General features: G+C 38.2%; 1 protein-coding gene across 5 annotated transcripts in view; it reads left to right on the plus strand.

Moving 5' to 3' along the window:
- Window positions 1–9: 9 nt before the first annotated feature.
- Window positions 10–18,412, plus strand: part of LOC110831959 (uncharacterized protein CG43867) — a 112,947-nt gene continuing 94,544 nt past the window's right edge. For 4 of the 5 annotated variants that reach the window (XM_022068504.2, XM_022068507.2, XM_022068508.2 and 1 more), the window contains exons 1-2: window positions 10–324; window positions 1,986–2,035. The gene's annotated coding sequence lies outside the window, so the exon portion shown is untranslated. The remainder of the gene's footprint in view (window positions 325–1,985; window positions 2,036–18,412) is intronic. The other variant, XM_022068505.2, reaches the window with a different exon arrangement.

An 18,412-nucleotide genomic window follows, 5' to 3' on the forward strand; every position in this document is an offset into this window, starting at 1 on the left:
TAGGGTATGCATATATCGCAGATGTTTGTCACCTGCAGCAGCTGTCTGGTAGGAGTGGTGCTGTGTAGTTTCCTTCTCATTCGGTATTATGATTAAAGATGCTGTTGTAATGGACATTTAAATTAATGCTTGCTTGCAGAATAATTACAAACTCTTGGGGTATCTCTTTTCAGTATTTATAATATTAAGGCTGGTTGACAAGTTGATGTCTCAAGTCTGGTCCTTCGGAGTGATGTAGTGTTGCAGGATTCTTTCTGTGTAGTGTGTTCAGAAGTGTGTTGCTGATGTTATGGACGGCACAGCTCTCTCCGTCTGTTCTGTCGGGTATGCTAAAAATGAATTTGTTTATATTAGTGTGTAGTACAACACCGTCTAAGACACTGTACATCATAACCTTACCTGACCAGTCCTACTCAATAGCTGCTTTATTGTTTGCACATATACATTTTTTATTTGCTTGATTAGAATATGCTACAAACAATCTGTCTGTACAATAAATTGGCTAGATTCAGTAGGTCGATATAGAGGTCTGTGGAACTGTAAATAAAACCAGAATTTATTGGTAAGTTAAGGGACTGTTAGAATGTTTTACTGAATTCTTCTCGGTCTACCAGCCGTGTAAGATGGTTTAATGGAGAAAACACCAGCATTTTGAGAACCATCTTTGTCCTCGTTCATGGGGTACCTTGAAGACAAGGATGAAGTTGGTAGCCCAAGATGAATTCATTATACTTAGCTGCCATGAAAGCTTCAGATCACACATTAGAATGTTCTGTTAGGTCTGCTAACTATAAATTAGGACCTACTTCAGAAATTTATATATGTGACCACCATGTTGTAAATTTGTTTCTGGAACAGCATGTTATGATAGCATATAAACTTAAATGTTGATATTGGACAAGAATCTTCAGCATCATGCTTTAAACATTAGACAAAACACTGTATATTTCCCATTGGTTATGGCAGCATGTTAAGATTCCAGAATATTACCAGTCATAAAACCTTATGGGACTAAGACCCTGGTTGCCCAATTCAAAGGAAGTTTGTGTATGGAATTTGAACTTTGTTTCATTGATGACAATAATTTTAAAAACATTTTAAGTGATTCTGTGGGATATGTGGTTGTGAAAGGAATACCTAGACTGTACTTAATCTTAACAACATTAGTATGCTTTAATTCTAAAGGGTTTCTGATGATGGCATTTTACAATCTTAATTACTGAGTTTTTGGACTTTATCTGTTATCTGGCATTTTAAGAAACACACAAATGTTTTGAAAACCATATCTGTTTCCATCCTCAGGTGGAAGTGATTGAGGTTAGCTCTTTCTAATGAACCATACAGATTAGGTGCCCCTCTTTCTTACACCTGAGGATGAAAATATATCTATTATTCAAAATGTGTTTTTTTAGAATACCAGATGATGGACAAAGTAAAAGAACTTGGTAATCCAAATCAGTGTGCTTCAAATCCAAAATATGGAAACTCTGTGAAGGAAAGAGAATTCTTGAACTGGTGTGTTAGTTGTGGAAGTTTATGATTCCAAGACTTCTTCCTAAACTGAGTTGGTTCATGTGGCAATTGCAGAGTCTGAGTAAAAGAGTGGGTAGTGGTGTGCTTTCTTATGTCACACTTCTGTTAACTAGGTTTATGGACTGTGACTATGTCGAGGTGACACTGAAGTACAAATAAGTGTGGACTGTAAAATACTATCCTGGCATTTGATTGAAAAAAACTGAAAATTACAAAATATGCTTAGAATCATAGACTGTGCCAGAAGTTTCTATTTGGCTGCATATAGAAAACTTTTGAAGCAAAAATAACTAAAATATGAGCATAATTAAGGATGAAAGTTATTTGAAAGACAGGTATTTTTATTCCTATAATCTGGTGGTTTACTGAACACCCATTCACGTGTTTCATTGGTTAGAGAATAATTTCTTTCCTTTAAGGAAGCTTGGACTCCAATTGTTTGTGTGTTTTAGGTGGCTGTAGTCTGGTCCAGCTAGTTGAATACTGGAAGCTATGGCAAAGAGTGAGTTGGTATTATTACGTTGTGTACGATATTCTTTAACAGACTTTCTACACAATTTATTTAGTTTTGTTCCATGTTAGTGAAGAATTAACACAAATTTGGCTGTTATTCTTAATTCTCAGTATATAATGGTGATTCTTTGCATGAGGGATATTAAATGTAGATTATTACTATTTATCCATTTCTATAACCAATCTTTAATTTTGAATGGAACATAGTACTTTAAGTTCAAAGCATGGAGTTTATTATATACTTAATCACATGTAGATCTGTAAATATTAGCATGCAAGTGAAGAAAGTAATATCTAATGTTAGTATTGGTTGTTTTAGTCTACTTTAGTATTTCTGTAATCAAATAGGGCATAAAGCTGACCATTCACCTTCATCTAGTGCTGAGGTCAAGGATGGGAGGAGCTATATCTATTCCCTATATGTCTCTCTGGTATGGGGCTTAATAAGCACCAGGAACTTACCCTTACTAGTAGTTAAATGTTCTGAAAAAAACATTGTCATTCTGCAGTCAAATATATTTATATGAAATTATTTATATGTTTGTAAGGGTGTGATGACTGGAACAAGAGAATAAGTACTATGTAGAAATGAATATATTAGATCATATTTTTAAAGTAAGCATTATAGTCCTTTGTTGTATAAAAATTCTTGCTAAAACACCAGTTTTTATTTGATCATTCACCAATTTTCTTGGTTTATTTTGCAAGAAAGTACGCATGAAGCTACATGGGGTATAATGAATTCCAGACCATACTTTCATTATGTATTTTGTACATGTATTGCAAGAGTTTAGCACCTGTATTTTTCTACATAGTTGCTCTACAGTTCTACTCCTATTTTTCCATCACTGTGCAGGATTTAAAAATGTCAGATGATAGACTTCTTGACATGCTCAGCATCTTCAGTACTTTGGCATTCTATCAATTGGCCTAGAGTGTTTTAAGTCACTGTGAACTAAGTCTGGACTTCAAGTAGGTTTGACACATTTCAAATATTTGAAGAACATTCATTGTTTCCTTTTTTTTTCAGTTGTGTAGCTGTACTTTGTCTTGATGAAGAATCAATCTTTCACAGTAAACATGGCTTCTTCTTACAAATGGGCTCTTGCATATTTTCCTTTACATTTGGTTGACGTACAGATGACTGAATATATCTCATCTCAGAAGACAGTTACTATGACTTTGGCTGAGGAAGGTTGTTGCTTGAATTTCTTTGGTGTAGGAAAATGTGTGTGCGTGTTCACTGTAATGACACTCTCTTTGCTTCTCAGAGTGTAGTAGTATATCCTGGTTCTGTCTCTGTTCTTTCATTAAAGTCTCTTGTTGCGAGTAATGCTGTAGATGTGCTTTTCTCATGATTTTATGGCAGCTTATTAGCCCATCTGGTGGATGCCATATGGACCAGCGGAAAGTAGGGTTGAATCGACTAAAGACATCTTCAGTAGAGCTGCACCTGGCCGTATTGTTAATCATTAGTTTGTATGTTATTTAGAACTCGGAAGCCTACTGGGATGCCTCGAATATCGTCACCAATAAAAGAGCTCTTCGTAACGTAATTCTTTTAATGATTTTGCCATTTGGGCAGGAATTTCCTGAAAGCAGGAAATTATCATGAGATTGTAATAAGATGGATATTGTGCTTTGGAGGAATTTGGGAAACACAGAACATCACTGGCTTGTCATAGTGCAAGTGTCGCTTTGATGCCCACCCTATTTATTTAAATTACATTACATTGTATGTTATTTGACTATGCCTTATCAACTGCAATTAAGTTAAAAGTAATTGAAGAGTTGATTTTGTGCAGTGAACTGGGAAGGAAGTGGTCATGACTTGTCCAAGGTATTAACCCAGTATTGACCTTTAGTAACTGATGAAAACCATGTAAGTCCACAGTTTTGGATATTCATTCTACCTTTCAAGATATGAACCAGATATACTCAGAAGTTTACTTCAAAAGATTTTTTAAAAAATGTGATTCTTATCTTGTCTGCTTATTTACATAGAAGTGTCACAGATGCTACTTTAAATACCATGTTACAAAATGTATGTTTTCCAGGTAAAAATTATGTCATCTGAACTGTTGCAGGAGCAGATTTAAAATAATATTTAACTTTGTCATAACATTTCAGTAAAATTTATTCTTAAACATATACTGTTGTGATTTTTTGAAAATTGAAATTTGCCAGTTAGTTTTTGGATTTGGTGTAAGAAAAGTTTTTTATCCCGAGCGAAATGGGAAAACTTTTCTTGGCCTGAGGGAAGAAAAAAGTTTTACCATCGTGATATTCAGAATATAAATCACATTGAAGGTGTTTGAAGCCGGATTAGGAGAGTATTTGGACATAAGTAACAGGAGAGTAGAGAAATTTTCATTATGAGGAGCTACGTAATATATACTATTCACCAAATACCATTAAATAGCAAACTCCATGGATCAGAGTCATTCTTGACAAACTAAATAGTCCTCAGGTAGTTAATAAATTCCTGACATTTTATGGAACCTGAAGCTTTATATCCATGTTTGTAAGAGCCCACCATTTCTCCCTGTCCTGAGCCTGTTTCCCTGAGATACACTTTAATATTATCAACCCATTTATACCCATGTCTTCTGGGTTGTATCTTCTCCTCAGATTTTTCAACCAAAATGTTGTATGCCCCGACCCTCTCATTCTCCGTGATCCTTCTTGATTTGATCACCATGATGTTTGATGAAGAGTACAGACTGGAGCTCCTCAGTATGCAACTCTCTCCAGCCTCCCATAACTTCATACCTTTTTTTCCCAAATATTCTGAGTACTTTATTCTCAGACACCCTCATCCTGTGTTCCTACCCTTAATGCAATTCAACAAGTATTATTAGTATGCTCAAAATCAAGGAGGCTGAGATGAATGTTGCATGTAGCGCGCGTGGGGAGATGACAAATACATTTTCGTTGAAATCCAGAAGAGACGATACCACACCGAACAGTGAGGTACATGTGAGAACAATATTAAAATGGATGTTAAGGAGATCTGGTGGGAGTGTGGACGGGATTAATCTGTTTTCGGATATGGATCAGTTGCAGACTTGCTAGCACAGTAATTAACCTTAGAGTTCCATAAAATGCGCGGAATTTCTGGGCTAGTTGAGCTGCTGTCAGCTTCTCAAATAAGAGCCGTGTTTTGTGGAAGTAGCTGTCTAAATCAACTGCTTTATCGCTTGAACTGAGCTTTTCGACATCTGCTTGTTGTATGAAATGGCAGAAGATGCTTCTTCTAAAGTCACTTGTAGATCTGTTTCAATTTTCCGGTACATAAACTTCGCTCCCCATCTCTCTGCAGGCTCGTTCGTCACAGGCAGGCGTCCAGGGACTCATTAATCCCACAAGATCGTCACAGCTCGTGTACATCCGGTATTGATTTATTAAACGTTTGATTTATTACGACATGATTTTATTGGACATTGTTCATCATCTGTGGTATACGATTTATTTTTTACGTAGCTTAGAGAAGTGATTAGTGTCAACAGTTTATTATTTTAATACTTTTTATTTTATTTTGGATTGGCTGATGCAACATCGGTAGTTTATTGTTTATTTTATTAATTTTTATATTTATGTGGATTGGTGGTTGTTATATGAACAGTCGCTTCTAATTTATTCATTGTCAGTTTTGGTTGTCGTATACTGTTAATTCTTTTAACCACTCTCATGTGAATTTGTTGTTGCTGCATCAACAGTTTAGTTTTGTATTTATTTAACGTTCTTGTGGATTACATAAATTTATAAAATTATGAAAGAAATAAGAAATAACGTCTTTTACGCACTGATTTTTTAAAGAATTTTCACCATGATTCTTATAAGTAGAGTTGATTATTTCGTCAGAAACTTGTAATAATGTCTCATGCATCAGGCTTGTGGTGTTCCGTTGTGGTTCTCTCAGAATGCTACTCGTCATCACATGATTCTTTATGGTTTGCCGAATAGAATTGTTTGTAATAGACTAATGTGTTCTTCTTGTACACCTAATAGTTTACATGGATGTCCAAGGTACCTGAATAGTTGCTTACCAGGCAAATTCATATTTGTAGCATAATTTAAAGTGTTTGGCGATCTGTGATAAGAACGTCTCTTAAAGTTTAGAAGGGTTTTGCTGACAGTAAAGTTTTTGAAACCCTTGTCTTAACGGTGATTACATTTTAGTCACGCTCAGCCGCCAACCTGGCGGCAAAGTCTAGTTGTACCTCGTGAAACATCCTCAGTCGTATATTCGCGGTTGCCCTCCGTACCTGGATTCCATCTTTTTTACCCGTAACCCGAGAACAGTGTATATCGTGGTGACAATGGACTCGCTTAACACGGAGCATCACGTTAAAAAACGACGGTATCACCCCTTTAAGAGGGAAGGCTTTGATCTCACTGGGGATATAATAAACATGGGAGTTAGCTGTAAATAAGAGCCACGGTTAGCTTCATTCAAGGTTAATTTCCCGCGAAATTAGTTTGGCCATAACAACAAAATATGACTCGCGAAGTGTTACTGAAGTACAGAAGGAAATGCAAGGCAGTGCAACCTGGTAGACCTAACTACGAACACTGTCACATGGGAGACGGTACCTGAAAGCAGGAATGTACTCTCGCTTAATTACTGTAGTGTGGGACAGTAGTTTTCAACTTAGGAGGCGTGAACCTAGTTCGCGTCGCAAATAAGAATTGTGTGTGCAAATGATTAAACCCTTTGAAACTGAGAGGAATAGTTAGGAAGGTTAATAAAATAGTAGAAGCAAAGAGAAAATTGAGGAAAAGCGAAAGACTGAATTTCTGGATGGATAAAGAGCGTCTTATTGCTAGAAGGTTCCCAGGCAATGCCCGCTTGTCTTTCTGTTGAGAATAAAATGAGAGTGAAGAAGTTAGGGTGGCAAGTAGTATAAGTTTGAGACTGAGACAGCGGAATTTTACTTTCTTCATTCGTGTGTTTTGGAGAAGCTAGTATGATATATAACAATTCTTTTCCTACCGCAAAGAAAACGCAAGTCGTCTCTGATACAAATATCGGTTGGTTAATGCTATTTAAAGAGATAATCACACTTTGCTCTGAGAATCGTGCCTGGCATTCTGTGGGAAAAATACATATTAAGTATTTATTATTAAAGAAGGTTCTGAATATAGTTACAGTAGGGTTTTAAAGGTTTACAGCGCACTATATCGGTTACTCCCGGGCTATTCCTCGCTTGTTCCCAATCTGCAGAGTGAATTGTTAATATGAAGGCCATTTGTTGTATCTGTGGACAAGACCACTTTGTGCCATCTTTCATTATTGCAAGTGTGACGAGCTAGATGTGTTGTGTAGAAGACAAGAAACAGTTTTTCAGAATAATTTTCCCAGGTTCTTCTAGAACCGAAGTAAAATTAGGGAATGACCTCGTGAGTAAGAAACCTATGTATTTGTCAGAATCTAAACCACCTCTGAGCGAGTTATCTGATGGCGATTAATAGCTTTGAGTGTAATGTACAGCGAGGAAGAATGTTTTGCACGTTGTTAATCAGAAACAAAAAATAAAGCAAAACCTTCCATGATCAGTTTTTAAGTTAGCGTGGTAGATAAAGTAGTACAGTAGTTTGTTCCAGGAACGATACTTAGGGTTAAAGAATTACATTGCTCGTTGTTACGAGCAAACACTGCAACCCACAGTGGACTTTGCCCATACAAACGCCGAACTCAGTCACCATGTGCCCTTCTAGCTGTTCCTGCTTTCATTGTTTGAAGGAAATAAATGTGATTTCAGGCACGCTATTTATTTGATTGCGTGTCGGAGCTCACGTGTGGATTAGTGAAAAGGGGGGATGGGGTAGGCGGGATATATTGACATACTTCTGTAGGTAGATGAACATAGTCTTTTTACACACACACTTCTTCATATAATCTAATGTTGCGGTCGAATGGTAATCACTATTGATTTGTATTCGGCAGGTCGCGTATTCGAATCTCGGCCCGGGAAGTTTATTTTGACAGATTTCTTCGTGAGGTTTGTCAGTCTTCCAGGGAAGTGCTTTGAACGTACCTTAATTAGGCTTAGGCTAAGATCGCTTTCGTCCACATTCTTTACAGTTGATTATTACAGTCGTCGTACCATTGAACCATTATAATCATTGCCTTTTAAAAGTGTGAAGTTACATAACCAAAGAATCAATCATTCGTCACCATATACTTTATTTTTTCACAGTTCAGTGCGAGATCTTGTGAATTTGAAACACCGAAAAGTATTCATAATTATTTTATTTGTACTCATTTGGTCCAGAATAAAGGATTAGCCTGCTACGTGCTTTGGGAGAGAAACAGTGTTCAGATTTGTAATTCAAACAGAGGATTTGGCCTGCTTCTTAGAATGGTGTTAATGATGAAATTTGTAATAAGGAAGCTCTGACAGTCGCTGAACTAGAACTGAAAACTGCCTTTGCCCTGAGACCAGACAAGCGTCGGGCGTGAGATGAAGCCGCTAACTTAGGCCGAGGGTATGAATATGGAACCGTGGTTGAATGATATATACTAGGGAAAAACAGAAAAATGCTGAGAAAAAGGTATCATACTGCCACTTCATCTACCACGAATTTTACGTGAAGCCGCCCAGGATTGAAGCCGGGTCTTTACGATGAGAAGCAAATGTGTAACTGCCTAAGATATGCCACGACTTTCTCATAGGTGTATCTTTTAATATATAACGTGTACTAAGTACATTATGACATACTGATAGTTCCGAAATTGATGTTATTAGATGATCCAAATTGACCATTTTTTTCGAGATAATGTTGTTATTCATTCATCGACTGTGTGTCGATTTACCGCTAAAGAAATAAGTAAATTGTCGCAGTTAATGTTAAAATTATTTTATGTGTGGTGACGTAATAGACCTGTAGTAGAAACAGTTACCACCATCATTAATATAATACAGAGTTCATTGATTAAAACAGATTAATACAATAGGTTTCTGTCTTCTGGGTTGTTGCGCTGTGTAGTCTGGTAGATGTTAACCAACGTTTCAGAGGCCATACTGCCTCCGTCATCAGGGCGATGAGTATGAAGATTTCTGTCTTCTGGGTTGTTGCGCTGTGTAGTCTGGTAGATGTTAACCAACGTTTCAGAGGCCATACTGCCTCCGTCATCAGGGCGATGAGTATGAAGATTTCTGTCTTCTGGGTTGTTGCGCTGTGTAGTCTGGTAGATGTTTACCAACGTTTCAGAGGTCATACTGCCTCCGTCATCAGGGCGATGAGTATGAAGATTTCTGTCTTCTGGGTTGTTGCGCTGTGTAGTCTGGTCGATGTTAACCAACATTTCAGAGGTCATACTGCCTCCGTCATCGCCCTGATGACGGAGGCAGTATGACCTCTGAAACGTTGGTAAACATCTACCAGACTACACAGCGCAACAACCCAGAAGACAGAAATCTTCATACTCACCGTTGTGAAAACCTCAAATCTTAGATTAATACAGTTTTAATTGTGCAAAACTTAACAAGAGAATGACTAACTATTGAAATGTTTAACAGTTACGAAGTTCATCGTCAGTTACGTCAGATATAGGGCACGTAAGCCCAGAAGTAATGTGTGTTTTAGGTTTTGATCACTTTGTCGCAGTGCCAACGAAAGAGTCGAAACCAGACGCCTGGTTGTCGTGTCGATAGCACAACTTCTCGAAACAACGTGCTTTGAATGTGCTGTAATCAGATTCTGAGTGCTATGAATATGAAAGGCACAGCCCCTGCTACAGTAAAACACGTTGATGGCCAACGAGAATTTCCAGGCGAAAGGATCATAAATTTCTCGTTCGTGGCAGTAAACGAGAAAGGAGAAGCAGTAGTGCTGGCGATCCACATGATTGTGAGCCATATCTTAAAGAGTTTCGATCGTAACCAGTATGTAACCTTCTGGCGGGAAAAACCTCGAAATGATTAAATACGGCAGCTCTGATTCTTCAGTTTCTTCCACTTGTTTTATGCATTTCAAACTTTTTATTCAAACTGTATTCTTAAAAGAATCCGCGGCCTTGAAAAACAGTTTGTAATCACACGTTTAACGAACTCCCTATTATGTGGATTCTGCATTAGTTATTACGAAATGTTGTCTCGTTATTCATTTCCAGCATGTAAGTCTGCAGATAGTTTTTACCGTTTACATTTTACTTAACCATTTTCATCGTGACAAATCCTAATAAAACATTAAAATACAGAAAATCACCCCTATTGCTTCTTCGTGCAACCATATACAAGTTATTTCGAAATATCTGTCATGGATATTACTGGGATACTGGGAACGACCCGTTCTTCAAGTGCCTGAGCACTGCGGGTCCCAACTTTTAACTGGTTTTGATCATCGGACAATCGGTAGGACTCCTTGGACGAGGGATCGGCCCGTCGCAAGGCCTCTACCTGTACACAGAGACACGCGGACAAACATCTATGGCTTGAGTGGGATTCGAACCCACGGTCCCAGCGACCAAGCGGCACAAGGACCGCGCCGCCACTGAGACGGCCATGGATATTACTTTGTGCAAAGAACTGGCCACTCTGTGTATTCAGTTACTGATATACGACGCATCAATTTTATTTTTTGTGTTTGCCCACATTCGAAACTAAATATTCAAAGAGTATGAAGATATCTGTCTTCTGGGATGTTGAATGATATAGTCTGGAATAAGTTTACCGACGTTTCAGAGGTGCTCACTGCCTTCATCGGACTACACAGCACAACATTCCAGAAGACAGTCATCTTCATGCTCACCGTCGCGAGAACACGAAATCTCATTCCCAGATTACACTAGCTGTTGTGCACATGTGGCCACTTTTGACACAAGGGATTAGTTGCTGTAAAAGTGCATCGACGTGGCGTCTGACTAGCGGCGACTCCAAAGTTAGGACGAGCCGCTACTGCCGCCATTATCTAGATGATGGTCTATAAAACGCGGGCGCGTCGTTTAGAGGAAGAACTTGAAAGCTTCAATAATGAAAGTAAAACCGCACGCGAAGGACGCAGTTATCCTTCATTTGGACTGAAACTGCCCTGTGGGGATGATTGTAACCTCGTATCTTGTACGTTCTGAGGCACTGGCAAATAAAAAGTTTTCCTTTGTCTGTCTGAGGATTTATTTAGCGACACTGTGATTAGCTGAGACTGTGTAGCGTCGAATGGTGGGATGATTAGTGAATTATGAATTGGAAAGGACGTGGAAGGAAGCGGTCGTTGTTTAACCTGGTCCCTCGAGGTCTACTCTCTTGTGCGTAGCCCGCTTGGGCTTTCGAAATCAATTGGCTTGTCCTCTCATGCTAGACCATCATGGGACAGCCAGCCATAGTATTGGCCACACACAGGGATGGACCACCTCTGGGGCCTCCACCCCATTGGAATGCTATAGGGATGTCTCCACGCCCGCCCCAATTATGACTCTCTCAATTCCGCAGCATTCTTGCTCGCTACTTGCTGCTTGTTACGCAACAGTGATCTCGGATTGCGTTAATGTACGAACCCAACCGCATTATAAATGCCGAACAGTACGTGACAATAATTCAGCAATGAAAAGATAAAAGATCATAAATGTAAAAATTATATGCACTTTTCTTCCTTGACATCACGTGTAAATTATACAATCATATTTGTATGAATGTGTGAAAAATCACGAAATCTAATTGATTATAACTTTCCGAAACTTGTGGGTTGTTGCTGAGGTGCTTGCTGCCTCCATCATCGGGGCTGTGGTTATGGGGGCAGCATGCACCTGTGAAACCAGTTTAATATTCGCTGTAGTTGGTTGTTTTTTAATATAGATGCAGATACAAACAGCCTATGTCAACAGCATTTTATTGGTGTTTCTGAACACAGTAAAATACACTTTTCGTTTCATGCTTGATTTGTTGGAGATCGCTTTCCTCCAGAATGAAATCCCGAATACACTAGTGATTTCATAAATCAAGCCTATTTCTAGCCAACTGTTGAGTTTCCTTTGAGAACAACGAGACATTACTACAAGGCTGTTAAGTGACAGTAGCTCTCATTATAATTCAATTCAAAGTTCCTCTACCTTCTTAAATATTTGACCTCACATTCTTTTGTGTCACGCCATCTACGAACGTCATGCTTGTAACAAGTGGCATACAATTGCAGTCAGTGCTCGTGTACCAGTAGACTTGCGCTTTATCTGAAATATGTATCTATACGTCTGACCCTTTTTGGTGTGTTAAACTGTAGACCTGACTTTAAAATTACCGACAGTTTGCTAATTAACGAAATGAATAGGCTATTCCGTATTCTCTACGTGTGAAACGCTAGAATTTATTTTTATACGTATCTTTATTTTTGTGACCTCATTTTCTAGTTTGATTGGTCACTGACTCGTCTCAGCTGCCGAAATTGATTCTATTGACACTGAATGAAGATTGCACCTATTGTTAGAATGAACAGCAGCGGAAATGGAAGGAGTAGGATAAAGCGTATAATAACTATGCAAGTCCCTGACGACAAGTCTGGTCAGTAAATTTGGTCTCTTGTAGTAAAAGGACCAGCTGTAGGCCCTGTAGCTTTGATATGTGGCGTGTGGAGGCGGATTGAAACGGGAAAGATGTGTTGGTAAAGTAGCAGTCATGATTTATTTACGTGGCACGTAGCGTCCATTTCGAGAACCATCACAGTCAGGTTTATTTATTGCCTTCCGTTTGGTCCAACAGCTGCTTCCAAAACATAAAAATTAATCTCTTATGTTCAGATGGCGTCGGAAGCCCTGTAACTGGTGCTAAAGATTAGTATTCTTCATAAGATATTCTATTCATGATCACAAATTGCGTACAAGTTTGAAATTGTTCGAGATTTAAGAATGCGTGGAATTATGCTTTAATTTCCTCTTATGGATTCATTACTATGTGCTGTTTTTTATGTACCTTCTACGACACTTACTCATAGATTCTAATATGTGTAGTAGGACTGTGTTCATTTACTGTTCCCCCAATTAGTTTCCTACGCAGCGCGATGCTCGTCTTCCACGAAGTCTTGGCGGGAAGTGAAGTTTCCTGTCAACTGCGTCTGCTTGATGGCACGCCCACGGCGTGTATTAAATAATTCCTGTTGATCTTTGCTCTCATGCCGTGTGGGTTATGAATATTTATTTTACTTGTATTATTTAACCCAACAGCTTTTATTATACGCTAGTGTGCAGCAAAAGCTGTTGGATTAAATGATATAAGTAAAAAGACTCCTGTTGCTCTGTTGGAGTTGTTTACTCAAATTTTCCTTTATCATGATAAAGGTTTATAAATTATTAGTATTCCGCCATCAGTAATGGGAAACACATCTCGAAAATGATGCTGTATTCGTTTAGGCACTGTAATGTATTTTGTTTATCGTAAATTTAATGTCTTTTGAAGTAAACATTTGGGCAGCACGAGTATATGATCCAAGTTAGTCCTATATTTTTGTGTTTGTTCCAAATTTGATAGTCTAACGGGTTTTAATCCCAAGAATTTGGTGACCATTTTTTAGATATGACAAATTATGGATAATTCGCAGATAGAAATTCCGACATTTCAAAGAACTGAAAATATGAATGTAACAGTGCCTGAATTATAAATTCTAATTGAAAATATTTTTTCTATGTAATGAATCAACCGAACTGAAAATATAGTATTTTACACAAATTTAAATTATGTTGTGCACAGCTTAAGCGAATTTAATTGAAATCTATTTGGTCGTTCACCTTAACAATTGTATTTTAACAACTTTTCTGCGTCTCCGGATGTATATATATTAGCTATATTGCCTCTTCCCCCAAACACCTACATGGCGTATAGTGGGACAACTATGGTCAACAGCCACACGCCTACGCTAGATACAACTGGGAGTAACTGCAATGTGAATATAAATCGATGCCCCTGTAAAGTATACACTTCCCATTGATTTAGGCCTATAGATATTTCCTCTGTCTGCAGAGCTTGAGTATCCCCGCTCTCATTGCGTATGCAAGAAGGGTGTCAGGTCTCCAACGATTGAAAGCTTAGAGCTGAGAACTGAATGCCGGTGCGAGACAATAGATGATTGAGTCAACTTTAGATATTCTATTTGGTTCGTAGTCAGTCGGAAGTTTTGGGTTAAAACGTATGTAATGGTTTTCTTTTTTGATTTCCTGAAAATCTATTTACTCCTAATGTAATAGCCAATCTCGGTCACGCTCGACTGCACGAATGGGTCTTTCGTGCGATTCGACGAAAACTGAAATTAAGTTCTGACGATGGTGACACGAGTATCACGAAATGCAGCTGGGGCTGTGGTGGGGCCTGGCGGAGTCTGCGTTCGGCGGGAGGCTGACTTTAGTAGAAGCGAAGATGTTTTTACTTTCAGTTTACTAATACTGCAATAAATTGCATTACTGTTCTACACTAAGAACTTCGATGGTTATTTTTGATCTCGCCTTCTGCATGATAGAAGGCCTCTTCACAAGAATCCCGTAGTCCAAGTGACACAGAGAGCATCCACAGATGATAGTTGGCATCATTGAAGGCGGTATTTTCCTGATCCTACGCCACATCTTAGTTAACCGGGTCCGGCGAGGTCATGTGTTGTATGGCCCCCTGTTATAACGATGCCATATCACATCATTCCTTACCCGTGACGCTCACGCAGAGCGACACCTCACGGTCTCTGAGACTACTGATTCCATGAAGCATTTGTCTCTTATGGGGACAGTAGTGTTCGTTTCTAGCGGTAAACTCTAATGTTCCTCTACCGTTCTTCGTTTTTGTTATTGCATCTCTTCCAGTGCTTGCGTTGATGGGAAACTCGTTATTACTTTTTTGATCTCGCCTGATGTCAGATGGCTGGTTCGTCATTTTACTCCGGTAATCTTACACCGCCACGAATGACCTAAATCAGAGCACGAGTGTAACACATTTACGTACTATACTACTCAATGAATGAAAATAATCGAAGTATGTAATGTTAAAAGTTAATTCATTAAATATTTCCTTTGTAATTCTTAAGTAACAACGAGAAAGAATTACATGAACAAAATCATCACCAATACTAATAATATTCAACTTTGCATAAATTCTGTATCTGATGTAGTGTCATAACTCGAGTAAAATCTTGATCATTGTGGAATAATAATTATAATTAATTATTTAAAGCCTAGTGACAACTATATGTACAATCTGCTTTAACAGTCAGTAATGCTACATTTAGTGTTGACGAGTTTCGTGTGATTTTTGGTGTGAGCAGGGATTATTTCCTTCAATAGCGTTAACCATTTCATCATTGTAATGGTGATGTGTAGTGTTTTGTTTTAGGCACGGACAGAATTATTAATTAATGTTGTTTAGACGATCTTCGACTTTAAAGTGTTTGTTGAGGTTTCTCAAATATAGATACCTCTATCTGCATCACTGTTACATTTGTCGTGTGGTGGGACCAAATAGGCCTAGATGTGGCACCCTCGTGGGAAGAATCTCTTGCAAGAGAGGCCGAAAACGTATATTAATTTAGTTCTGCCCACTGTACATGAACAGCTCAGTACACACGGATATTTCAGGCGTAATCGGGATTATTTCAATAAGTTCTAAATGGTTGAATATCCATTCATGCCTTGTTTCCCATTATTGATTGTGTTTGAGCTGTGTGCACTAACTGTGAGGAGATCAGCTTGTATTTTCAGCAGATGTAGTTTTAAATATACTGGCACAGATACGTTTAATGAGACGGATACATGCACGAGAATGGTCAGAATGTCGATGTTAATTTTTTTTAGTAGTAACGCTGTATGAACTTGCAGTCTTGTTGAAATGTTGGTGTTTACCTGTAAGTCCACACGGCGTTGCTACTCAGAAGACCACCGCTTTGTGAACCTGGGTTCTCATACAACTGTCAGAATATTTTTGATATCATTTCGTTTTGTTTGTGGTGTGTTCTGGACACTCCCATTTCTTCTCATCTCAACCATTAATTTAGAAAGACGTGCTGGCGGGCGATGCCTTGTCATGGTAATCCAGGAATTACGGTATTATTCCATCCACAGGCCGTCTTTACATCTTCGGTCTAACATTCACAGCATCTCGCATTTAAAGTTGATGTCCCATTCTCCGGCAGTTCACGGACAGTAAACCTGTCCTGTCATGCATCTTGTAGGCCTATCCGATTAGGTGCATATTAAATTATCATGTCTTTGACATACTTCAGCTTCTTAATTTACTTTATATTTTATGTACGATTTAATGCTTTCATATGGACTGAATGTAATGAAGTGTTTTATGATCACCCGAGAAGACCTTTGTACTCGTTTCTTGTCTCCCGCCTTTAATAATCGTTTCCCTTTATTTTATATTCTTTGCTCGAATAGCGTATACTTAGCTCACAATGGGAAGGCCATGTCTGTTGAGCTACATGTTTAATCTCTGAAAATTCTCATCGGATTTCAGTTAAATTTTGTTCTGGCTGCACACACTAAGCCTTTCATGTTACACCGTATCGCCCTTACTTTACACGAGTTCAAATCGTAGCTGGGTTACGCAATGATACTGCATTCAACAAAGCTGTTTAGTCTTTCCTGCTGATGTGAACAAAAGCACAAACGTGATCTCTGGGTTAGTGTAGGTTCACATGGCTTTTAAACGCGTTCTTTACGATGTTGCACTCTTATTGGCATTTATATTCATTTTTTCTAATACAGATGTAGCGGAACAAACAACATTTATTTCTTCTTATTAAATGTTTGATGGAAAGTGATTTAAATCCTGTATGCTTATAGGATACAAGTATCTTTCTGAAAGAGGTTAACTCCTGAATTTCAGTGATTTTCTGTATTTGTTGCTGTATTCTTTACACGATTTACACAATGTAATCTTAAAAGTGAATAAATACTACTAGGATTTTTAAAGCAAATTGTGAACGGTGTTACAGAATATTATAAACAAATATATTGAGGCTGTTTTTTGGCAAAATAACACAACTTTCAGTATTCGGTTTAAACTCAAAATGTGGGAGTAATAATGTTTGTCATGACCGAAATACAAACGAGACATCAGCTCTGAATTTACTCTTGCTGTGTCGATTATTATTGCCCCGGAGGAATGGTAAATTATTAAAGCGCATTGCACATGCAGTATATTGCGGAGTATAAGTATGCTACCCGCACAACAGGCTGAATCTTAATGAAATTCATCTTACAGAAATGTAGACTATAGTCGGAGCGCCTGGAATCTCCTCCAGTAGCAGAAGGGGTTTTCACGGAGCACGGTTTATTAATCTGGATTCTATGTGAAAGTAGAATGGTAGAATGCATTCTCATTTTCTAGTCCGTTATGAATTAAAAATGTAGGCATATCTAACAAATGTTTACATACTCTAACGTTTCTCAACGTTTTGTTCAAACACATTTTAATTAGATTGAGACCAGAAATGCGTTCAGAGAGAAAGGCACATACACCAGCCCTTCGGATAGAATGGTTTCGAACATGCTCGCTCTTGCATCTTGATATCATACGAACATGAAATGTCTCTAAAGCATGATTCTGTAGAATTTTAAATGTGTTATAATATTTTATGTTGGCAGCATAGTTGAAATCTGAGCTTAACTATTAAGTGAACGAACGAACAAATAGATCTGCGTTTCGTTCACTCCTGTTTGCTGTGTATGGATCAGAGTTGCGTCCATTGCGATGTGGATCGAGCGAATAAGCGTTGTGTATCAGGGTGATAGCAGGGAATTGAACAACGCTTTGGATGGTGCCAATTTTCTAGATTATTTTGTTACGTTAGCGATCTTATTGGCATCATTGAATTTTTGAAAACACTAGGACACAATCGTCATAATCGCCATCATATTCATTATAGTTAGGTGATCTAGCCTTGTCTGTCTTCATTTTGGTCCACCCAAGTCTGGTCTTCCCTTCGGTCGGTAACGGAATGCCAGTTGTGAAATATGTATTTTAGTAATACCTGTAACTTTATTCAAGACACATTTTCTTCATTTTTGTCTGAAGCTAGACACGCCTCAAAATGTACGTATGCTCTTAAATAATGCTGAAGAGTTATAATTAACGAAACTTACGTGACGTGGACCCTAATAGTACTTGTAAGCGCCGTATATAAATTTTTTATAACACCTATGAAAGGATTTAGTGGTTTAGCAGACCGTTGAACATGAAATACTTTATATGTATCGTTTATTTTATTTCTTAACATATTTAACGGCACTTAATGACTGTACATGTTATATGGCATCGAATTTGGGGGGGGGGGGGTTGTGAATTGGGAAAGATGTGGAATCAAGTTGCCATGGTAGGTTTTTATTGTCTCAGCATTGATTTCTCGTTCGGAGTCCCTTCAGCACATATCGCACTGAATGCTATCGATCAGC

Source organism: Zootermopsis nevadensis, unplaced genomic scaffold (genome assembly GCF_977971745.1).
Source record: "Zootermopsis nevadensis isolate Lab colony 2312 unplaced genomic scaffold, Znev_1.0 Znev_ptg000024l, whole genome shotgun sequence".
In the NCBI taxonomy this organism is placed as follows: Eukaryota; Metazoa; Arthropoda; class Insecta; order Blattodea; family Termopsidae; genus Zootermopsis; species Zootermopsis nevadensis.